Below are 26497 nucleotides of genomic sequence, written 5' to 3'. Positions count from 1 at the left end.
TGCCAAGCAGGACGTACCTGATGAGAAGAGCATGATATACCAGTTCAGGGGTGGTCTCAGAGAAGAAATTCAGCTCGCTCTTGTCCTCTTTGAGCCGTTGAGATACGATGAGTTCTACAACATGGCACTGAAGCAAGAGGCCGCTCAGTTGAGGTGTGATGCTTCCAAGAAGCGAGTCAGAGACACTATGCCTTCTTCCTCTACTCAAGTGGCCAAGCAGCAGAAGTATTGGCTTCCTCCTCCTCCGTTCCATCAGCCGTATCAGCAGAAGAGCAAAAGTGGCAGTGGTTCTTCCCACCCACCCAACCCGGGCTTTTAGAACAAGTCTTCGTCTCAACCTCCAAGATCGAGTGCTCCGTACCACCGTCCGCTTTCAGAGGTCACGTGCAACAAGTGCCAAGAAAAGGGTCACTATGCCAACAAGTGTCTCAACCAGAGGCGTCTTCCTCCTCCTCCTGTGAGATCGGCAAGTACAGCTGTGGTCAAGCATAACCCCAAGTACGCCAAGGTCAATATGGTGAATGCAGCTCAGGCAGAGGATTCATCAGATGTCATCATGGGTAACCTTCCTGTTAATGATATTCCTGCAAGAGTTCTTTTTGACACTGGTGCATCGCATTGTTTCATGTCGAGACCTTTTGCATCTAAGCATGATTTTGTTACTCAAGTGTTGTCGAAACCGTTGGCTATTGTTTCTCCGGCCCGTCAAATGACATCTCGAGTATGTGTTCCGGATGTTACAATCACTTTGGGTGACTATAAGTTCTTGTCCTCTCCAAATGTTCTTGGTGACTCGGATATTGATCTTATTCTCGGAATGGATTGGCTTTCTAAGCACAAGGCTCAGCTTGATTGTGCAGCCAGGCAGATTCAATTGACTCATTCGTCTGAGGATGTAATTGTCTTTGCCGCTCGGGATGATACCATCCGTCTGTTTTCTCTCAATGAGAAGGGTGAACTCGATGCCATCTCGCAAATTCCAGTCGTTTGCGAATATCAAGACGTCTTTCCAGAAGAGCTTCCAGGAATGCCTCTGCACCGGCCAGTTGAATTCGTTATTGATCTTGAGCCCGGTACGGAACCTGTGTGCAAGCGTCCTTACAAGCTCGGACCTGAAGAGTTGAAGGAGCTGAAAAAGCAACTCGATGAGCAAGAGAGAATGGGTCTCATCCGGCCTAGTTCTTCTCCGTGGGGTTGTGGTGTTCTTTTTGTGAAGAAGAAGGATGGAACGGACCGACTTTGTGTTGATTACCATCCATTGAACAAGAAGACCATCAAGAACAAATACCCACTTCCCAACATCAATGAGCTGTTCGAACAACTCAAAGGTGCTCAAGTATTCTCCAAGCTTGATCTCCATATGGGTTATCATCAGATTCGAATCCGTGAGCAAGATATTCCCAAGACGGCTTTCAGGACAAGCTTTGGTTCATATGAATACACTGTCATGTCTTTTGGCCTCGTCAACGCTCCTCCGACGTTCTCTCGCATCATGAACTTCATCTTCAACGCCTACACCAATGACTTCGTTTTGGTCTATCTCGACGACATTCTGGTTTTCTCGAAGAACAAAGAAGATCATGCCAAACACTTGCGTTTGGTACTCGATAAGCTCAGGGAACATCAGTTCTACGCCAAGTTCTCCAAGTGCGAATTTTGGCTCGATGAGGTTCTTTATCTTGGTCATATCATCTCTGCCAAGGGCATTGCCATGAATCCTGAGAAGGTGTCTGCAATTGTGAATTGGGAACCTCCTCAGAACGTGAAGCAACTCCGCAGTTTCCTCGGTCTCGCAAGCTATTGCAGAAGATTCGTTGAAAACTTCTCTAAGATCGCGAAGCCTCTCTCTAATCTTCTCCAGAAGCACGTCAAGTACGTTTGGTCTCCGGAGTGTGACATTGCTTTCAACACTTTGAAAGAGAAATTGATCACTGCTCCAGTTCTGACTCCGCCTGATGAATCCAAACCGTACGAGGTCTTTTGTGATGCCTCTCTCCAAGGTCTTGGCGCAGTATTGATGCAAGAGAAGAAAGTTGTTGCTTATACCTCTCGCCAGTTGAAGCCCAATGAGAAGAACTACCCCACTCATGATCTTGAGTTGGCGGCAGTTGTGCATGCTCTTTTGACTTGGAGACATCTTCTATTGGGAAGAAAAGTGGACATTTTCACTGATCACAAGAGTCTCAAGTACATCTTCACTCAGCCTAATCTCAACCTCAGGCAGACTCGATGGGTCGAAATGATTCAAAAGTATAATCCGAGTATTGAGTATACTCCAGGCAAGGCCAATGTGATTGCTGACGCATTGAGCAGGAAAGCGTATTGCAACAGTCTGGTTCTCAAGCCTTATCAACCCGAGCTTTGTGAAGCTTTCCACAAACTTAATCTGCAAATTGTTCCTCAAGGTTTCCTCCCCAACCTTCAAGTCTCTCCTACCTTGGAAGACCAGATTCGCCAAGCCCAGCTTCTTGATGCTATGGTGAAAAAGGTGAAGATTGGGATTGCCAAGAGTCAACCCAAGTACAAATGCTACTGCCTTGATGACAAGGACACTCTCTTCTTTGAGGATCGAATTGTTGTACCCAAAGGTGACCTCCGTAAAGTGATCATGAACGAGGCTCACAATTCTCTCCTCTCCATCCACCCTGGGAGCACGAAGATGTATCAGGACCTCAAGCAGGCTTATTGGTGGACTCGAATGAATCGTGAGATTGCTCAATTCGTGAATGAATGTGATGTCTGCAGAAGAGTGAAGGCAGAACACCAAAGACCAGCTGGTCTCCTCCAACCTCTTGCCATTCCAGAATGGAAGTTTGACCACATTGAAATGGACTTCGTGACTGGGTTTCCATAGTCCAAGCGTGGCAATGATGCTATATTCGTTGTCATCGACAAACTCACCAAAGTGGCTCACTTTCTGCCTATCAAAGAGTCGATCACTGCAGCTCAATTGGCGGAACTCTATACCTCTCGAATTGTCTCTCTGCACAGTATTCCTCAAGTGATATCTTCTGACCATGGCAGCATCTTTACCTCCAAGTTTTGGGATTCTTTTCAGAAGGACATGGGCACCAACATCCGCTTCAGCACAGCTTTCCATCCTCAAACTAGCGGTCAAGTCGAGCGTGTCAACCAGATTCTTGAAGATATGCTCAGGGCTTGTGTGATCTCCTTCGGCATGAAGTGGGAGGATTGTCTTCCTTATGCTGAATTCTCCTACAACAACAGTTTTCAAGCAAATTCGGGCAAGGCCCCATTTGAAATTCTGTATGCCAGGAAGTGTCGTACCCCTCTCAACTGGTCTGAAACCGGTGAACGTCAGCTGTTGGGAAATGACTTGATCACAGAGGCAGAAGAAATGTGCAAAGTCATTCGTGATAACCTCAAAGCAGCCCAATCCCGCCAGAAGAGCTACTATGATAGTAAGCACCGTGATTTGGCTTTCGAGATCGGAGATCATGTTTATCTCCGCGTCTCTCCTATGAAAGGTACTCGTCGCTTCGGTATCAAAGGGAAGCTTGCCCCCAGATACGTGGGATCTTTCAAGATTGTCAGCAAGAGAGGCGACCTCGCCTATCAACTCGAGCTTCCTTCAAACTTTGCAAATGTTCATGATGTGTTCCATGTCTCTCAGCTTCGGAAGTGCTTCAAGACTCCTGATCGCACAGTCAACTTCGAGGACATTGAGCTCCAAGAAGATTTCTCTTATCGTGAGCACCCAGTTTCTATTCTTGAAGAGACTGAACGCAAGACTCGCAACAAGTCAATCAAATTTCTCAAAGTCAAGTGGTCACACCATTCCGACCGTGAAGCTACCTGGGAACGCGAGGATCACCTCCGTTCTGAGTACCCGACGTTCTTTCAGTCCTAGATCTCGGGACGAGATCCTTTCGTAGTGGTGGAGTGTTGTAACGCCCCGGATATAACTTTCCCAATTTGTACTCCAACTCTTGTCGTTTCCGGTGTTAAGCTATTTTATTTTCTCGGGTTCGGGTCTTTGTATCCGTGTGTTGTTTCCGTTGTCATGCATCTCATATCATGTCATCATGTGCATTGCATTTGCATACGTGTTCATCTCATGCATTCGAGCATTTTGCCCGTTGTCCGTTTTGCATTCCGGCGCTTCGTTCTCCTCCGGTGGTCATTTCCAGCTTTCTTTCATGTGTGGGTATTAAACATTTCCGTATTGGACCGAGACTTGCCAAGCGGCCTTGGTTTACTACCGGTAGACCGTCTGTCAAGTTTCGTATCATTTGGACTTTGTTTGATACTCCAACGGTTAACCGAGGGACCGAAAAGGCCTCGTGTGTGTTGCAGCCCAACACCCCTCCATTTTGACCCCAAACCCACCAAACTCTGCTCCATCATCTAGAGCGTTCGATCACGATCGCGTGGCCGAAAACCGCACCTCATTTGGACTCTCCTAGCTCCTCCAATGTCTATATATAGCCCCCTCCCGAAATTCACGGATCCCCTCTCCAAAAACCTAGCCTCTTTCGTCTTCCGCGCCGCCGGACGAAATCCGGACGGCCGGACGTGTCCGCCTGCCTCGCCGCACCAGTCAGAAGCCACCATCTGTCCCGGGGACCGCTTGGCCGCCTTCCCACCGACGCGGGCCCGCCAGGCCCAGCGCCGGCCCTCCTGGCCCGAAGGCGCCCCGCCGCCCGCGCCCGAGGTCGCCGCCTCGCGCCGCCTCCCTCCTCGGCTCCGAGGCCGCCATGCCAGACGCCGCCGCCGCCCTTCTCCATAGCCGGCGCAGCCGCCACCTCGCCGGCGCGAGCCAGCCGCCGCCCGTGCTCGCCGGCCCGGGCCCCGCGCCGCCCTGCACCGACCTCCTCCTCGCTGGTCACCCCTGCTCCGGCCAGATCCGGCCACGGTCCGGCCGGATCCATCTCCCCCTCTCTCCGGTGACTTCAACTCCGGTGAGATCCGGCCCTGCCTCGACTTCCGTGCCAAAGTCAACCCTAGATCCGGAGGTTGTTTTTCTCTAAGTCCCGAAATTCTCAGATCCAAGTTGCCATGTTCATGCCCCTGTAACTTTGCATCCGTAGCTCCAAATCATGCATATAGCATATCAAAATGTTCGTCTCAGAGAGTACATCATTTCATTCCATTGCATCATTTTCATTTGAGGTGATCTTGATGCCCGAAATGCTGTTAGAAGAGGGCTAATTGAGTTAATTGTCAGATCTGCTACTCCATCTTAGACATTTGTCATTTTTGCCATGATTATTGTGTGCATGATATGCCCTGATGCTCTACATATGTTTTGTTAAGGGTTTTGTCATCTTTCCAGAGGTGCAACCCATGTATTTTTGTGATGTTTGTGGTGCCTAGTGCAAGCTTGCAAAGTGAGTCACTCGGTAATTCTGTTTTCAGGGACTTAGTAATTTCACCAAGTCCTGGGATTGTTTATCTCATGATGCCATATGTTCATGTTGTTTCCTAGTGATCCGTGCCTCTTTTGAGGATGATCAGTAAAGGAGTTTTGTTAAGATTGTAGTGCTCTATCCATCCATGTCTTTGTTTGCAATTATGGAGCACCCTAGATTGAGTCAACCGAGCTCTACTTTTGCTACTTTGTGAATCTGGGCAGATCGTCAACTTGTTTGCGATTTTGCCGATGTTGTTGTAGTTGATCCGTGCATGCTATGCCATTGATATTGCCATGTATAGCTTGAATTTTGTGCCTTCTTAATGGGTGTATGCTTGTCTTGCCATGACTTGCCCTGTGGTGAGAGCATCGAGCTCGTAAACATGCCTACTTGAGTTATATTTCAGCATGTGTCGGTTTTCACTAAGTCTGAAAACTGATTATGTTTTTGCTATGTTCATGTGCTTGTTAGTATATTTTCTGATCCCTTTTGGCTCAAGGTCACTAAGGGACTTTTGTTAAGCTATTTGAGTAGCTCCATGCCATGTTTTACTTTGTCATGTTCAGGTCCTGTAGCATGTTGTTTTATTGCTCCGAAGAGTGCTACTTGGTCTGAAATTTCAGACAAGTGTTAATTTCACTAAGTATGAGATCTGTTTACCATTTGCGTTTTTGCCATGCTTGTTTGAACCTGTTAATGGATGAATTGGCCGTAGCTCAGTGCTAGAATTTTGTTAAGCATCTTGAATGCTTCCCTGCCATGTATTTTGTTTTCTTGTTTGAGTGTTGTAGCATGTTCATCTCGTTGCATTTAGATGCCTACTTGCTGTAAATCGCAGACCGGTGTCATATTTGAATCGCTTGCCATTTTCAAACCATAACTCCGATTCCGGCGTTCTTTATATCGTTTTCAAGCGATTTCATCTAATATTTCCAGTGGCACACTTGGATTTCCAAGTTGAGGCCAGGTTCATGCATTTCCTGTCATATCTTGCATATGCATCCCGCATGGCATATCATCATTGCATCATATTATTTGAGCTTGCACGTGGTTGATTGTGTCCTTGTTGCTTGTTTGTCTTGTTTGGGTAGAGCCAGGAGATGAGTTCGCTAACGAGGAGCCCGTTGAGTTTGCTTTCGAGGATCCAGTCAACTCTGACAGCTTTGCAGGCAAGATGATCATACCCTCGAAATCACTACTATCTTTGCTATGCTAGTTTGCTCGCTCTTTTGCTATGCCAATGCTACGATGCCTACCTTTTGCTTGTTAGCCGCCCAATTTCCATGTCAAACCTCTAACCCACCATGTCCTAGAAAACCGTTGATTGGCTATGTTACCGCTTTGCTCAGCCCCTCTTATAGCGTTGCTAGTTGCAGGTGAAGATTGGAGGTGTTCCTTGTTGGAGCATTTATTTACTTGTTGGGATATCATTATATTGCTATGTTATCTTAATGCATATATATACTTGGTAAAGGGTGGAAGGCTCGGCCTCTCTCCTAGTGTTTTGTTCCACTCTTGCCGCCCTAGTTTCCGTCATATCGGTGTTATGTTCCCGGATTTTGCGTTCCTTACGCGGTTGGGTTATAATGGGAACCCCTTGATAGTTCGCCTTGATTAAAGCTTTTCCAGCAATGCCCAACATTGGTTTTACCATGTGCCACCTAGCCTCTTTTTCCCTTGGGTTTTCGGAGCCCGAGGGTCATCTTATTTAAACCCCCCCAGGCCAGTGCTCCTCTGAGTGTTGGTCCAACCTAGAGCCCCTTGTAGCGCCACCTCGGGGAAACTCGAGGGCTGGTTTTAGTTGTACGGATTGCTTATCTGAGTGTGCCCTGAGAACGAGATATGTGCAGCTCCTATCGGGATTTGTCGGCACATTCGGGCAGTGTTGCTGGTTTAGTTTTAACCTGTCGAAGTGTCTTGAAGAACCGAGATACCGAGTCTGATCGGAACGTCTTGGGAGGAGGTCTATTCCTTCGTTGACCGTGAGAGCTTGTCATGGGCTAAGTTGGGACGCCCCTGCAGGGATTGAACTTTTGAAAGCTGTGCCCGCGGTTATGGGCAGATGGGAATTTGTTAATGTCCGGTTGTAGATAACTTAAACCTTAACTTAATTAAAATGAATCAACCGAGTGTGTTACCGTGATGGCCTCTTCTCGGCGGAGTCCGGGAAGTGGACACGGTGTTGGAGTAATGTTTGCGCAGGTTGCTCTCTAGTTTCTCGCTCGCGCTTTGCCTCCTCTTCTCGCTCTCTTTTGCGAATAAGTTAGCCAACATATATGCTAGTCGCTTGCTGCAGCTCCACATATATTTACCGTACCCTACCTATTAAGCTTAAATAGTCTTGATCGCGAGGGTGCGAGATTGCTGAGTCCCTGTGGCTCACAGATTACTATTACACCAGATGCAGGTCCAGGTGATTCCGCTCCAGGTGACGCGCTCGAGCTCAAGTGGGAGTTCGATGAGGACTCTCAGCGTTACTATGTTTCTTTTCCTGATGATCAGTAGTGGTGCCCTGTTGGGGGTGATCGGGACCATGTCGCTTGTTGGGTTATCTTTCATTTTGGCGCCGTAGTCGGGCCATGAGTGTTTGGATGATGTATGTTATTTATGTACTTGATTGACGTGGCGAGTGTAAGCCAACTATGTTATCCCCTTTCATTATCTATATTACATGGGATGTTTGTGATGATTACCTGACTTGCGACATATGCCTTCAATGCGATTATGCCTCTAAGTCGTGCCTCGACACGTGGGAGATATAGTCGCATCGAGGGTGTTACAGAATCATAGTCTCCATCATCCTTTCCTCACTTGGGACAATGCTCTAATAATGATGATCATCACACTTTGTTTACTTACAACTCAAGAATTACAACTCAATACTTAGAACAAAATATGACTCTATGTGAATGCCTCTGGTGGTGTACCGAGATGTGCAATGATGCATGAGTGACATGTATGAAGAATTATGAACGGTGGCTTTGCCACAAATACGATGTCAACTATATCATCATGCAAGCAATATGACAATGATGAAGTGTGTCATAATAACGGAATGGTGGAAAGTTGCATGGCAATATATCTTGGAATGGCTATGGAAATTCCATAATAGGTAGCTATGGTGGCTATTTTGTGGCAGGTATATGGTGGGTGTATGATACCGGCGAAAGTTGCGCGATATTAGAGAGGCTAGCAATGGTGGAAGGGAGAGAGTGCGTATAATCCATGGACTCAACATTAGTCATAAAGAACACACATACTTATTGCAAAAATCTATTAGTTATCGAAACAAAGTATTACGCGCATGCTCCTAGGGGGATAGATTGGTAGGAAAAGACCATCGCTCGTCCCCGACCGCCACTCATAAGGAAGACAATCAATCAATAAATCATGCTCTGACTTCATCACATAACAGTTCACCATACGTGCATTCTACGGGAATCACAAACTTCAACACAAGTATTTCTCAAATTCACAACTACTCAACTAGCATGACTCTAATATCACCATCTCCATATCTCAAAACAATTATCAAGTATCAAACTTCTCATAGTATTCAATGCACTTCTATGAAAGTTTTTATATTATTCCTAAAAGCAAATTTCCATGCTGTTCTAAAGGACTCTCAAAATAATATAAGTGAAGCATGAGAGAACAATAGCTTCTATAAAACAAATCCACCATCGTGCTTTAAAAGATATAAGTGAAGCACTAGAGAAAAAACTATATAGCTCAAAAGATATAAGTGAAGCACATAGAGTATTTTAATAAATTTCAAATCATATGAGTCTCTCTCAAAAGGTGTGTACAGCAAGGATGATTGTGGTAAACTAAAAAGTAAATAATCAAATCATACAAGACGCTCCAAGCAAAACACATATCATGTGGTGAATAAAAATATAGCTCCAAGTAAAGTTACCGATAGACGAAGAAAAAAGAGGGGATGCCTTCCGGGGCATCCCCAAGCTTAGGCTTTTTGGTGTCCTTGAATTTTACCTTGGGGTGCCATGGGCATCCCCAATCTTAGGCTCTTGCCACTCTTTGTTCCATAATCCATCAAATCTTTACCCAAAACTTGAAAACTTTACAACACAAAACTCAAAATAGAAAATCTCGTGAGCTCCGTTAGCAAAAGAAAACAAAACACCACTTCAAGGTACTTGTCGGTGTCAAAACCGGCGGATCTCGGGTAGGGGGTCCCGAACTGTGCATCTAGGCCGGATGGTAACAGGAGGCAGGGGACACGATGTTTTACCCAGGTTCGGGCCCTCTTGATGGAGGTAAAACCCTACGTCCTACTTGATTAATATTGAAGATATGTGTAGTACAAGAGTAGATCTACCATGAGATCAGAGAGGCTAAACCCTAGAAGCTAGCCTATGGTATGATTGTATGCTATGATTGTTGTCCTATGGACTAAAACCCTTCGGTTTATATATACACCGGAGAGGGTTAGGGTTACACAAGGTCGGTTACAAAGGAGGAGATATCCATATACGTATTGCCTAGCTTGCCTTCCACGCCAAGTAGAGTCCCATCCAGACACGAGACGAAGTCTTCAATCTTGTATCTTCATAGTCTAACAGTCCGGCCAATGGAGATAGTCCGGCTGTCCGGAGACGCCCTAATCCAGGACTCCCTCAGTAGCCCCCGAACCAGGCTTCAATGACGACGAGTCCGGCGCGCAGTATTGTCTTCGGCATTGCAAGGCGGGTTCCTCTCCAAATTCTGTGTACCTGTCGAAATAATGTCCGGTTTCTTGTGAATGTTTGTACTCCTCGGCTTCCACGCCCAATAATGGCCACTTTCCACGTGTCGAGCGAATGTGAAGAGCCATGGTGTTTTCATATTTACCCCCTAGTTGTGTAAATGAGCCGCCTATTTAAAAAGACGAGGATTCAGATCCAAATCACACCATTCCCCCTTGGCGAGCCTTCATCGGAGCGCACCCGACAGAGATCCATTCCATCATGGCCGGTCGACGCAGCTCCTCCTCTCGCACCCCTAGCTCCAAACCAGGAGATTGGGAGAGATGTTCCATCCCGCACAGCAAATTGGTGATGCTTCAGTCCAAGGGATTTCTTCCCCCAGCGTACCTGGTCCCGGTTCGAGCCGGGCTTGCCACCTACAATGGCGGAGAGCAAGCGGAGAGCCGTCCCAATCCCTCCAAGGGAGAGCGGGTATGCCTTGTCCCTTATTTGGTAAGAGGGCTCGGATTCCCAATTCATCCGTTTCTCCGGGGGCTTCTGGAGTTCTATGGCCTCCAGTTGCACAACCTCACGCCTGCCTCCCTGCTGCATATCACGGGATTCGTAGCCCTTTGTGAGTTATTTTTGGGCTGTGAGGCTCATTTCGCTCTGTGGAAGAAGCTGTTCTGCATTGTGCCCCGTTCTAAGAAGGGATCAATATATCAAGTGGGCGGAGCCGAAGTGTGGAGTATTGCCGGGACCGGATACCTGTCCGGGACCCCGAAGAAGACGTCCGAAGACTGGCCTTCAGAATGGTTTTATATAGAAGATGTCCCCCTTCCGGACCCTATTCGGATCGGCCTTCCGGAGTTCGACAACGCCCCTTTGAAGAAGCGCCGGAGCTCGAGTCCACGGAGCTCCCTGGAGGAAGATGACAGGGACATCCTTTATCTGATGATCCGGATAAGTTTTTTAGCTCGATCCGGATTGACCATGATCGAGGTCATGGCCACATGCATCATGCGGGGGGTGCAGCCGCTTCAGTATAGAGGCCACCCCATGTGGGATTTCAACGGGGAGGATGATGCCACCCGCCACGGCCGCAAAGGGCCGAGGTCAGCTGCCGATCTAATAAAGATCTTATCCACTTTGTACAAGGGAGAAGAGGAGGCATTCCTTCGTGTCAACCCGCAGGGCGGATTTTCTATGTACAATCCTCCGGGCTGGGTAAGCGGAGACTTTTTATTGCCCATCCATTTCGTATTCCCGTAGTTAAGTATTTATTCTAGCAATTTTATCGCAGGAGCTGCGCCAGGCAGTAAAGGAGATAAACAGCCCTCCTCCGCAACCCGAGGACCCCGGACGGTCCCTTTGTTGGGGAACGTAGTAATTTCAAAAAAATTCCTACGCACACGCAAGATCATGGTGATGCATAGCAACGAGAGGGGAGAGTATGATCTACGTACCCTTGTAGACCGACAGCGGAAGCGTTATCACAACGCGGTCGATGTAGTCGTACGTCTTCACGGCCCGACCGATCAAGCACCGAAACTACGGCACCTCCGAGTTTTAGCATACATTCAGCTCGATGACGATCCCCGGACTCTGATCCAGCAAAGTGTTGGGGAAGAGTTCCGTCCGCACGATGGCGTGGTGACGATCTTGATGTACTACCGTCGCAGGGCTTCGCCTAAGCACCGCTACAATATTATCGAGGATTATGGTGGAAGGGGGCACCGCACACGGCTAAGAATATGATCACGTGGATCAACTTGTGTGTCTAGGGGTGCCCCCTGCCCCCGTATATAAAGGATCAAGGGGAGGAGGTCGGCCGGCCTCTATGGCGCGCCAAGGAGGAGTCCTCCTCCTAGTAGGAGTAGGACTCCTACTAGGAGGGGGAAAGAAGTGGGGAGGGAGAAGGAAAGGGGGGCGCCGCCCCCCTCTCCTAGTCCAATTCGGACCAGGGGGGAGGAGGCGCGTGGCCCACCTTTGGCTGCCCCTCTCTCTCTCCACTAAGGACCATATGGCCCATTACTTCTCCTGGGGGGTTCCGGTAACCCTCCGGCTCTCCGGTTTTCTCCGAAATCACCCGGAACACTTCCGGTGTCCGAATATAGCCGTCCAATATATCAATCTTTATGTCTCGACCATTTTGAGACTCCTCGTCATGTCCGTGATCACATCCGGGACTCCGAACTAACTTCGGTACATCAAAACTCATAAACTCATAATATAACTGTCATCGAAACCTTAAGCGTGCGGACCCTACGGGTTCGAGAACAATGTAGACATGACCGAGACACGTCTCCGGTCAATAACCAATAGCGGAACCTGGATGCTCATATTGGCTCCTACATATTCTACGAAGATCTTTATCGGTCAGACCGCATAACAACATACGTTGTTCCCTTTGTCATCGGTATGTTACTTGCCCGAGATTCGATCGTCGGTATCTCAATACCTAGTTCAATCTCGTTACTGGCAAGTCTCTTTACTCGTTTCGTAATACATCATCTTGCAACTAACTCATTAGTTGTAATGATTGCAAGGCTTATGTGATGTGCATTCCCGAGAGGGCCCAGAGATACCTCTCCGACAATCGGAGTGACAAATCCTAATCTCGAAATATGCCAACCCAACATTCACCTTTGGAGACACCTGTAGAGATCCTTTATAATCACCCAGTTACGTTGTGATGTTTGGTAGCACACAAAGTGTTCCTCCGGTAAACGGGAGTTGCATAATCTCATAGTCATAGGAACATGTATAAGTCATGAAGAAAGCAATAGCAACATACTAAACGATCCGGTGCTAAGCTAATGGAATGGGTCATGTCAATCACATCATTCTCCTAATGATGTGATCTCATTAATCAAATGACAACACATGTCTATGGTTAGGAAACATAACCATCTTTGATTAACGAGCTAGTCAAGTAGAGTCATACTAGTGACGGTTGGTTTGTCTATGTATTCACACAAGTATTATGTTTCCGGATAATACAATTCTAGCATGAATAATAAACATTTATCATGATATAAGGAAATAAAATAATAACATTATTATTGCCTCTAGGGCATATTTCCTTCAGTCTCCCACTTGCACTAGAGTCAATAATCTAGATTACACAGTAATGATTCTAACACCCATGGAGCTTTGGTGCTGATCATGTTTTGCTCGTGGAAGAGGCTTAGTCAACAGGTCTGCTACATTCAAATCCGTATGTATCTTGCAAATCTCTATGTCTCCCACCTGGACTAGATCCCGGATGGAATTGAAGCGTCTCTTGATGTGCTTGGTTCTCTTGTGAAATCTGGATTCCTTTGCCAAGGCAATTGCACCAGTATTGTCACAAAAGATTTTCATTGGACCCGATGCACTAGGTATGACACCTAGATCGGATATGAACTCCTTCATCCAGACTCCTTCGTTTGTTGCTTCCGAAGCAGCCATGTACTCCGCTTCACATGTAGATCCCACCACAACGCTTTGTTTAGAACTGCACCAACTAACAGCTCCACCGTTTAATGTAAACACGTATCCGGTTTGCGATTTAGAATCGTCCGGATCAGTGTCAAAGCTTGCATCAACGTAACTATTTACGATGAGCTCTTTGTCACCTCCATATATGGGAAACATATCCTTAGTCCTTTTCAGGTATTTCAGGATGTTCTTGACCGCTGTCCAGTGATCCACTCCTGGATTACTTTGGTACCTCCCTGTTAGACTTATACACACATCAGGTCTGGTACACAGCATAGCATACATGATAGAGCCTATGGCTGAAGCATAGGGAACATCTTTCATTTTCTCTCTATCTTCTGCATTGGTCGGACTTTGAGTCTTACTCAATTTCACACCTTGTAACACAGGCAAGAATCCTTTCTTTGCTTGATCCATTTTGAACTTTTTCAAAACTTTGTCAAGGTATGTGCTTTGTGAAAGTCCAATTAAGCGTCTTGATCTGTCTCTATAGATCTTAATGCCCAATATGTAAGCAGCTTCACCGAGGTCTTTCATTGAAAAACTCTTCTTCAAGTATCCCTTTATGCTATCCAGAAATTCTATATCATTTCTGATTAGTAATATGTCATCTACATATAATACTAGAAATGCTACAGAGCTCCCACTCACTTTCTTGTAAATACAGGCTTCTCCAAAAGTCTGTATAAAACCAAATGCTTTGATCACACTATCAAAGCGTTTATTCCAACTCCGAGAGGCTTGCACCAGTCCATAAATGGATCGCTGGAGCTTGCACACTTTGTTAGCTCCCTTTGGATCGACAAAACCTTCCGGCTGCATCATATACAACTCTTCTTGCAGAAATCCATTCAGGAATGCAGTTTTGACATCCATTTGCCAAATTTCATAATCATAAAATGCGGCAATTGCTAACATGATTCGGACAGACTTAAGCATCGCTACGGGTGAGAAGGTCTCATCGTAGTCAATCCCTTGAACTTGCCGAAAACCTTTTGCGACAAATCGACCTTTGTAGACAGTAACATTACCGTCAGCGTCAGTCTTCTTCTTGAAGATCCATTTATTCTCAATCGCTTGCCGATCATTGGGCAAGTCAACCAAAGTCCATACTTTGTTCTCATACATGGATCCCATCTCAGATTTCATGGCTTCAAGCCATTTTGCGGAATCTGGGCTCACCATCGCTTCTTCATAGTTCGTAGGTTCATCATGATCTAGTTGCATGACTTCCAGAACAGGATTACCGTACCACTCTGGCACGGATCTTACTCTGCTTGATCTACGAGGTTCAGTAGAATCTTGTTCTGAAGTTTCATGATCATTATCATTAGCTTCCTCACTAATTGGTGTAGGTGTCAAAGAAACTGGTTTCTGTGATGTACTACTTTCCCATAAGGGAGCAGGTACAGTTACCTCGTCAAGTTCTACTTTCCTCCCACTCACTTCTTTCGAGAGAAAATCCTTCTCTAGAAAGTTTCCGAATTTAGCAACAAAAGTCTTGCCTTCGGATCTGTGATAGTAGGTGTATCCAATAGTTTCCTTTGGATATCCTAAGAAGACACATTTCTCCGATTTGGGTTCGAGCTTATCAGGTTGAAGCTTTTTCACATAAGCATCGCAGCCCAAACTTTCAGAAACGACAACTTTGGTTTCTTGCCAAACCACAGTTCATAAGGCGTCGTCCCAACGGATTTTGATGGTGCCCTATTTAACGTGAATGCGGCCGTCTCTAGAGCATATCCCCAACACGATAGCGGTAAATCAGTAAGAGACATCATAGATCGTACCATATCTAGTAAAGTACGATTACGACGTTTGGACACACCATTACGCTGTGGTGTTCCGGGTGGCGTGAGTTGCAAAACTATTCCACATTGTTTCAAATGTACACCAAACTCGTAACTCAAATATTCTCCTCCACGATCTGATCGTAGGAATTTTCTTGTTACGATGATTTTCAACTTCACTCTGAAATTCTTTGAACTTTTCAAACGTTTCAGACTTATGTTTCATTAAGTAGATATACCCATATCTGCTTAAGTCATCTGTGAAGGTGAGAAAATAACGATATTCGCCACGAGCCTCAACATTCATCGGACCACATACATCTGTATGTATGATTTCCAACAAATCTGTTGCTCTCTCCATAGTACCGGAGAACGGTGTTTTTGTCATCTTACCCATAAGGCACGGTTCGCAAGTACCAAGTGATTCATAATCAAGTGGTTCCAAAAGCCCATCAGTATGGAGTTTCTTCATGTGCTTTACACCGATATGACCCAAACGGTAGTGCCACAAATAAGTTGCACTATCATTATCAACTCTTCATCTTTTGGCTTCAACATTATGAATATGTGTGTCACTACTATCGAGATTTAATAAGAATAGACCACTCTTTAAGGGTGCATGACCATAAAAGATATTACTCATATAAATAGAACAACCATTATTCTCTGATTTAAATGAATAACCGTCTCGCATCAAACAAGATCCAGATATAATGTTCATGCTTAACGCTGGCACCAAATAACAATTATTTAGGTCTAATACTAATCCCGAAGGTAGATGTAGAGGTAGCGTGCCGACTGCGATCCCATCGACTTTGGAACCATTTCCCACGCGCATCGTCACCTCGTCCTTAGCCATTCTTCGCTTAATCCGTAGTCCCTGTTTCGAGTTGCAAATATTAGCAATAGAACCAGTATCAAATACCCAGGTGCTACTACGAGCATTAGTAAGGTACACATCAATAACATGTATATCACATATACCTTTGTTCACCTTGCCATCCTTCTTATCCGTCAAATACTTGGGGCAGTTCCGCTTCCAGTGACCAGTCTGCTTGCAGTAGAAGCACTCAGTTTCAGGCTTAGGTCTAGGTTTGGGTTTCTTCTCTTGAGTAGCAACTTGCTTGTTGTTCTTTTTGAAGTGCCCCTTCTTCTTCCCTTTGCCCTTTTTCTTGAAACTAGTGGTCTTGTTGACCATCAACACTTGATGCTCCTTCTTGATTTCTACCTCCGCAGCTTTCAGCATTGCGAAGAGCTCGGGAATAGTCTTATTCATCCCTTGCATATTATAGTTCATCACGAAGCTCTTGTAGCTTGGTGGTAGTGATTAGAGAATTCTGTCAATGACGCAATCATCTGGAAGATTAACTCCCAATTGAATCAAGTGATTATTATACCCAGACATTTTGAGTATATGCTCACTGACAGAACTGTTCTCCTCCATCTTGCAGCTATAGAACTTATTGGAGACTTCATATCTCTCAGTCCGGGCATTTGCTTGAAATATTAACTTCAACTCCTGGAACATCTCATATGCTCCATGACGTTCAAAACGTCGTTGAAGTCCCGATTCTAAGCCGTAAAGCATGGCACACTGAACTATCGAGTAGTCATCACCTTTGCTCTGCCAGACGTTCATAACATCTGGTGTTGCTCCAGCAGCAGGCCTGGCACCCAGCGGTGCTTCCAGGACGTAATTCTTCTGTGCAGCAATGAGGATAATCCTCAAGTTACGGACCCAGTCCGTGTAATTGCTACCATCATATTTCAACTTTGCTTTCTCAAGGAACGCATTAAAATTCAACGGAACAACAGCACGGGCCATCTATCTACAATCAAACATAAACAAGCAAGATACTATCAGGTACTAAGTTCATGATAAATTTAGGTTCAATTAATCATATTACTAAAGAACTCCCACTTAGATAGACATCCCTCTAATCCTCTAAGTGATTACGTGATCCTAATCAACTAAGCCATGTCCGATCATCACGTGAGATGGAGTAGTTTCATTGGTGAACATCGCTATGTTGATCATATCTACTATATGATTCACGCTCGACCTTTCGGTCTCTGTGTTCCGAGGCCATATCTGTATATGCTTGGCTCGTCAATGTATAACCTGAGTATTCCGCGTGTGCAACTGTTTTGCACCCGTTGTATTTGAACGTAGAGCCTATCAACACCCGATCATCACGTGGTGTCTCAGCACGAAGAACTTTTGCAATGGTGCATACTCAGGGAGAACACTTCTTGATAATTAGTGAGAGATCATCTTAAAATGCTACCGTCAAACAAAGCAAGATAAGATGCATAAAAGATAAACATCACATGCAATCAATATAAGTGATATGATATGGCCATCATCATCTTGTACTTGTGATCTCCATCTCCGAAGTACCGTCATGATCACCATCGTCACCGGCGCGACACCTTGATCTCCATCGTAGCATCGTTGTCGTCTCGCCAATCTTATGCTTCCACGACTATCGCTACCGCTTAGTGATAAAGTAAAGCATTACAACGCGATTGCATTGCATACAATAAAGCGACAACCATATGGCTCCTGCCAGTTGCCGATAACTTGGTTACAAAACATGATCATCTCATACAATAAAATTTAGCATCATGTCTTAACCATATCACATCACAACATGCCCTACAAAAACAAGTTAGACGTCCTCTACTTTGTTGTTGCAAGTTTTACGTGGCTTCTACGGGCTTAAGCAAGAACCAATCTTACCTACGCATCAAAACCACAACGATAGTTTGTCAAGTTGGTGCTGTTTTAACCTTCGCAAGGACCGGGCGTAGCCACACTTGGTTCAACTAAAGTTGGAGAAACTGACATCCGCCAGCCACCTGTGTGCAAAGCACGTCGGTAGAACCAGTCTCGCGTAAGCGTACGCGTAATGTCGGTCCGGGCCGCTTCATCCAACAATACCGCCGAACCAAAGTATGACATGCTGGTAAGCAGTATGACTTATATCGCCCACAATTCACTTGTGTTCTACTCGTGCATATAACATCAACACATAAAACCTGGCTCGGATGCCACTGTTGGTTAACGTAGTAATTTCAAAATTTTCCTACGCACACGCAAGATCATGGTGATGCATAGCAACGAGAGGGGAGAGTGTGATCTACGTACCCTCGTAGACCGACAGCGGAAGCATTATGACAACGCGGTTGATGTAGTCATACGTCTTCACGGCCCGACCGATCAAGCACCGAAACTACGACACCTCCGAGTTCTAGCACACGTTCAGCTCGATGACGATCCCCGGACTCCGATCCAGCAAAGTGTCGGGGAAGAGTTCCATCAGCATGACGGCATGGTGACGATCTTGATGTTCAACTGTCACAGGGCTTCGCCTAAGCACCACTACAATATTATCGAGGACTATGGTGGAAGGGGGCACCGCACATGGCTAAGAGAACGATCTTAGAGATCAACTTGTGTGTCTAGAGGTGCCCCCTGCCCCCGTATATAAAGGAGCAAGGGGGGGTGCGGACGGCCCTAGGAGGAGGCGCGCAGGAGGAGTCCTACTCCTACCGGGAGTAGGACTCCCCCCTTTCCCTAGTTGGATTAGGACTTGGGGGGAAGGAAGAGAGTGGGAAAAGGAAGGGGGGGGGGCCCCCCCCCTCCTTGTCCAATTCGGACTTGGGGGGGGGGAGGGGTGCGCGGCAGCCCCTAGGCCTCCTCTCCTCTTTCTCCACTAGGCCCATTAAGGCCCATTAGGTTACCGGGGGGTTCCGGTAACCTCCCGGTACTCCGGTAAAATGCCGTTTTCACTCGGAACACTTCCGATGTCCAAACATAGGCTTCCAATATATCAATCTTTATGTATCGACCATTTCGAGACTCATCGTCATGTCCGTGATCACATCCTGGACTCCGAACGAACTTTGGTACATCAAAATATATAAACTCATAATGAAACTGTCATCGTAACGTTAAGCGTGCGGACCCTACGGGTTCGAGAACAATGTAGACATGACTGAGACATGTCTCCGGTCAATAACCAATAGCGGAACCTGGATGCTCATATTGGCTCCTACATATTCTACGAAGATCTTTATCGGTCAGACCGCATAACAACATACGTTGTTCCCTTTGTCATCGGTATGTTACTTGCCCGAGATTCGATCGTCGGTATCTCAATACCTAGTTCAATCTCGTTATCGGCAAGTCTCTTTACTCGTTTCATAATGCATCATCTTGCAACTAACTCATTAGTTGCAATGCTTGCAAGGCTTATGTGATGTGCATTAGCGAGAGGGCCCAAAGATATCTCTCCGACAATCGGAGTGACAAATCCTAATCTCGAAATACGCCAACCCAACATGTACCTTTGGAGACACCTGTAGAGCTCCCGTATAATCACCCAGTTACGTTGTGACGTTTGGTAGCACACAAAGTGTTCCTCCGGCAAACGGGAGTTGCATAATCTCATAGTCATAGGAACATGTATAAGTCATGAAGAAAGCAATAGCAACATACTAAACGATCGGGTGCTAAGCTAATGGAATGGGTCATGTCAATCACATCATTCTCTAATGATGTGATCCCGTTAATCAAATGACAACACATGTCTATGGTTAGGAAACATAACCATCTTTGATTAATGAGCTAGTCAAGTAGAGGCATGCTAGTGACGTTTAGTTTGTCTATGTATTACCACAAGTATTATGTTTCCGGTTAATACAATTCTAGCATGAATAATAAACATTTATCATGATATAAGGAAATAAATAATAACTTTATTATTGCCTCTAGGGCATATTTCCTTCAAAATTAACGACCTTCTTTGTGATATGCAAAAGGTCGTTGGTTCTACGACCAAATTCTTTATCACTGGCGGCCTCCCCAGGCCACGTAGGTTCCAGCGTGGCACGCTGACATGGATAAGAATCAGCCCGATCCATTTAGGTGCTTTAGATGGGCCGAGCCCATTAATTCAGCCTTTTAAATATATTTTTTGTGTTAATTTTTGCTAGCTACATGGGCCTAGCCCAGTAATTCGGCCTTTTTAATTTCTTTGCCTATCCCTTTTGACAGATTTTTGTTTGGTCTTATATTTTTCTGGGCCATTTCCTTGCTGGGCCTCTCAAGTTTTCCCCTCAGAAATAATTGTTCAATATATCATGGGTTGGGCCGAAATAATTGATCCAATCCAACTTCTTTTATTATGCCATTGACATTACAACACATCACACTACAAGCTATCTTGGGCCTAGCCCAGTTCCTATACATTTTCAAAGAAACATGGAATATTATAGGAGCCCAAAATATCTTTACATGCATTCATTCTAGCAGTACATATCTTTACATCAAAGGAACTAGCAAAGAAAAGAAAATAGATGAAAAGACATCACAGAAGTTCCTATTGTCCTCCTCCAACATTTGAAAACCTTCACCTGGCAGTAGATCAATCATGAGTGAGAAACAATACAACAGCAAAAAAATGTTCAGACGATGCAAAAAATAACAGTCATTACACATGGTATTCGCGTACAGACTGTAAGTCATGGATCCATTACACATAGTTTTTGTGTTGTGGACTATCTTCATGCAATTGCTACTTGGTAAGGCATTACAATGCTCCAGGAAGTGTACCACACTATAGTTAACAGTATGCACAACTAGGAATTGTAAGTCACATTGCATATCCACACCAAAAACTAAGTCAAACATGCATGCTACTAATCCACTGTCCTGTAGTTGTGTCAAACCCACCAACATCAGTATTCAGTAGTACTCAACCAATGAAAGTAGAAAAATTTACTACCTCATCACCCATTTCGCGCAGGTTCTTGATGAAGTTCTGGAACTGGTTCTTGTACCCAGAGATGTAGCTGCAAACATGCATGGAAGACGCACACAAAATTAGTTCACATATACTAGGAAATTAACAGAATAGCTTATTCGACTAGTGCCATCAAGTTACACCAATTCACGACATGGAGAAGAAAGGAGCATGACACGAAATATTTATGTAATACGGTTGATTATTCAGAGAAGTTAAACTAAGTACTGGTCACCCAAAACTGAATTTCTTGTAATCCAAACAACACAAACAGCAGGGAGGTGGTTGCATAGATACAAATCCATGTGGTAGCGGCAAAATTGACCAATCTGGACTGCATCTTCTCTGTTTGGTACTAACTAAATAAAAAACTAGACTTGTTCATACAAATCCCTCTTGAATTCCTTGACACAACCAGGATTTGCATATAATATTCCTTAATTTAGCGGCATTAGTAAGCAGAGAAAGAGGGGGAGGGAGATGGGGATGCTACTGAAGGAAATATGCCCTAGAGGCAATAATAAATTTATTATTTATTTCCTTATTTCATGATAAATGTTTATTATTCATGCTAGAATTGTATTAACCGAAAACATAATACATGTGTGAATACATAGACAAACATAGTGTCACTAGTATACCTCTACTTGACTAGCTCATTGATCAAAGATGGTTAAGTTTCCTAAACATAGACATGAGTTGTTATTTGATCAATGGGATCACATCATTAGGAGAATGATGTGATTGACTTGACCCATTCCGTTAGCTTAGCACTTGATCGTTTGTTTACTGCTATTGCTTTCTTCATGACTTATACATGTTCTTATGACTATGAGACTATGCAACTCCCGAATACCGGAGGAACACTTTGTGTGCTACCAAACGTCACATCGTAACTGGGTGATTATAAAGGTGCTCTACAGGTGTCTCCGATGGTACTTGTTGAGTTGGCATAGATCAAGATTAGGATTCGTCACTCCGATTGTCGGAGAGGTATCTCTGGGCCCTCTCGGTAATACACATCACTATAAGCCTTGCAAGCTTGATAACTAATGAGTTAGTTACGGGGTGATGTATTAAGGAACGAGTAAAGAGACTTGCCGGTAACGAGATTGAACTAGGTATTGGATACCGACGATCGAATCTCGGGCAAGTAACATACCGATGACAAAGAGAACAACGTATAGTGTTGTGCGGTTTGACCAATAAAGATCTTCGTAGAATATGTAGGAACCAATATGAGCATCCAGGTTCCGCTATTGGTTATTGACCGGAGACATGTCTCGGTCATGTCTACATAGTTCTCGAACCAGTAGGGTCCGCACGCTTAAAGTTTGATGACGGTTATATTATAAGTTTATGTGTTTTGATGTACCGAAGGAAGTTCGGAGTCCTGGATGTGATTACGGACATGATGAGGAGTCTCGAAATGGTGGAGACATAAAGATTGATATATTGGAAGCCTATATTTGCTTATCAGAAGTGTTCCGGGTGAAATCGGGATTTAACCGGAGTACCGGGGGTTACCGGAACCCCCCGGGGGTTTGATGGGCCAAGATGGGCCTTAGTGGAGAAGAGGAGGGGCGGCCAGGGCAGGACGCACGCCCCCTCTCCCTCTAGTCCAAATTGGACTAGGAGGGGGGGGGGGCGCGCCCCCTTTCCTTTATCTCTCCCTCCTCCTTCCCCCTTCTCCTACTCCAACTAGGAAAGGAGGGAGTCCTACTCCCGGTGGGAGTAGGACTCCTCCCTGGCGTGCCTCCTTCTGGCCGGCCGCCTCTCCCCCTTGCTCCTTTATATACGGGGGCAGGGGGCACCTCTAGACACACAAGTTGATCACAAAGATCTCTCCCAGCCGTGTGTGGTGCCCCCTCCACCATAATCCACCTCAGTAATACTGTAGCGGTGTTTAGGCGAAGCCCTGCTGCGGTAGCTTCATCAACATCATCACCACGCCGTCATGTTGGCGAAACTCTTCCCAGAGCTCTACTGGATTGTGAGTTCGCGGGACGTCACTGAGCTGAACATGTGCTGAACGCGGAGGTGCCGTATGTTCGGTACTTAGGATCGGTCGATCGTGAAGACGTACGACTACATCAACCGCGTTGTCATAACTCTTCCGCTTAACGGTCTACTGATAACCCACAAGTCTAGGGGATCGCAACAGTTTTCGATAAGTAAGAGTGTCGAACCCAACGAGGAGCTAAAGGCAGAACAAATATTCTCTCAAATTCTATCGACCACCGATACAACTCTACGCACGCTTGACGTTCGCTTTACCTAGAACAAGTATGAAACTAGAAGTACTTTGTAGGTGTTGTTGGATAGGTTTGCAAGATAATAAAGATTACGTAAATAAAAAGTAGGGGCTGTTTAAATAAAGACACAACTAAGTTAGTTTTAGTAAAGAGCTTTTTGTTACGAGAAAGTTATTTGTCCCTAGGCAATCGATAACTAGACCGGTAATCATTATTGCAATTTTATATGAGGGAGAGGCATAAGCTAACATACTTTCTCTAATTGAATCGTATGCACTTATGATTGGAACTCTAGCAAGCATCCGCAACTACTAAAGATCATTAAGGTAAAACCCAACCATAGCATTAAAGCATCAAGTCCTCTTTATCCCATACGCAACAACCCCCTTACTCGGGTTTGTGTTTCAGTCACTCACGCAACCCACTATAAGCGAATCATGAACGTATTGCAACACCCTACAGCGGGGATCCCTCACGCTTGTGCGACACGGAGAGCACCATAGGATAGCACCAATAATAAAACATGCAACTCAAACCAATCTTGATCATCAAATAGCCCACAGGACAAAACAGATCTACTGAAACATCATAGGATAGCCATACATCATTTGGAAATAATATATAGCGTTAAGCACCATGTTTAAGTAGAGATTACGGCGGGTAAGAGAGAAGTTACATAGCTTCATAGAGGGGGAAGAGTTGGTGATGATGGCGGTGAAGTTGTTGGTGAAGATTGCGGTGATGATGATGGCCACGACAGCGTTCCGGCGCCACCGGAAGAGAAGGGGAGAGGGGGACCCATCTTCTTCTTCTTCCTTGACCTCCTCCCTAGATGGGAGAAGGGTTTTCCCTCTGGTCCTTGGCCTCCATGCCGTGGGAGGGGTGAGAGCCCCTCCGAGATTGGATCTGTCTCTCTGTCTCTCTCTGTTTCTGCGTTCTCAGATTCTACCCTTTTACTGTTTCTTATATTCCCGGAGATCCGTAACTCCGATTAGGCTGAAATTTTAACACGATCTCTATCCGGATATTAGATTTCTTGCGGCGAAAGAAGGGCACCAACCGCCTTACGGGGTGGCCACGAGGGTCAGGGGCGCGCCAAGGGGGGTGGGGCGCGCCCCCCTGCCTCGTGCCTCCCTCGGGCACCGTCTCGCGTGGATTTTTCTTCCCAAAAATCATATATATTCCAAAAAAAATCTCCATTAGTTTTTATCCCGTTTGGACTCCGTTTTATATGGATATTCTGCAAAACAAAAAACATGCTACAAACAGGAACTGGCACTGGGCACTAGATCAATATGTTAGTCCCAAAAATAGTATAAAAAGTTGCCAAAAGTATATGAATGTTGTAGAATATTGGCATGGAACAATAAAAAATTATAGATACAATGGAGACGTATCAGCATCCCCAAGCTTAATTCCTGCTCGTCCTCGAGTAGGTAAATGAAAAAAGAATTTTTTTGATGTGGAATGCTACCTAGCATAATATTGATCACATATCTAATCATGGCATGAATATTAAGATACGAGTGATTCAAAGAAATAGTCTATCATTTGACATAAAAACAATAATACTTCAAGCCTACTAATAAAGCAATCTTGTCTTTTCAAAATAACATGGCCAAAGAAAGTTATCCCTACAAAATCATATAGTCTGGCTATGCTCCATCTTCACCACACAAAATATTCACATCATGCACAACCCCGATGACAAGCCAAGCAATTGTTTCATACTTTTGACGTTGTCAAACCTTTTCAACTTTCACGCAATACATGAGCATGAGCCATGGACATAGCACTATAGGTGGAATAGAATGGTGGTTGTGGATAAGACAAAAAGGAGAAGATAGTCTCACATCAACTAGGCGTATCAACGGGCTATGGAGATGCCCATCAATAGATATCAATGTGAGTGAGTAGGGATTGCCATGCAACGGATGCACCAAGAGCTGTAAGTGTATGAAAGCTCAGACTGAAAACTAAGTGGGTGTGCATCCAACTTGCTTGCTCATGAAGACCTCGGGCATTTGAGGAAGCCCATCATCGGAATATACAAGCCAAGTTCTATAATGAAAATTCCCACTAGTATATGAAAGTGATAACTCAAGAGTCTCTCTATACACTACTAGGGAAATGCCTAGCAGCAGCGCGGGTTTTCGGCCTTTTAGTAGCGCGGGGGCTGGCGCTACTAATAAGGCGCTATAGCTAACGTATAGCAGTAGCGCTGGTCCACCCACGCTACTGCTACACAAGTGTTGCAGCAGCACGCTTAAAGGAACCTCGCTGCTGCTAATAGCTATAGCACGCTTCCCATGTGCGCGCTACTGCTACAACCGCGCTGCTGCTAACTTTTCTCCACTTGCTACTGCTAATTTTAGTAGTTTTTTGTTTTTTTTGGCATATTTGTTTTGTATTTGAACAGGCTTTATAGAAGAATCTTTAGCACATACAAATGTCATCATGATACACATACAAATGCCTGCGAGACCACAAATGTAATCATAGCATATACATACAAATAGTCTTGTCATAATCATCATCCAACACAAAGTGGTATGTTGTCATCATCTCGAAAATAGCGATACATGCAAGTCTCGAATACTTGCAACTACAACGTCATCCATCTAAACAAAGGTATACACGAGAAGAGCTATCACTATGAGTGAGAGCGGAACTATGCAGTACATGAGATGGCGGTTACGAGTCCTCTCTCGCGCTAGCGTGAACCTCAAGTAACTAGCTTCTCCTTCTTGTCTGCTTTTGAAGCCTTTATGGCTGGCGTCTGAGAACCCATTCACTTGCGCCTGATACTCATGCCACTCATTGTACACCCCCGGAACCTTCCCTTTGTACACGACATAGCAGTTCCATCTCGCCATCAAGAAACTAGGTACCTGTTAGAGATGCATGTTCATGAAGAGGATGTACAATCATATATATGCAACAAAATATACTAGAGAACACCGAAAAAGAAAGGGTTAGCAACTAGATGCAACATACAGTACACAAATTAATTAACTAGAGGTACGTAGGTCATCGTACGCAAACTAACAAAGTAGCGTTACGCAAGTTCGGCAGGGATCATGGACATCACAAAGT

This window comes from Triticum urartu, chromosome 1 (genome assembly GCF_003073215.2).
Source record: "Triticum urartu cultivar G1812 chromosome 1, Tu2.1, whole genome shotgun sequence".
NCBI lineage: Eukaryota > Viridiplantae > Streptophyta > Magnoliopsida > Poales > Poaceae > Triticum > Triticum urartu.
This window is presented reverse-complemented; position numbering follows the sequence as displayed.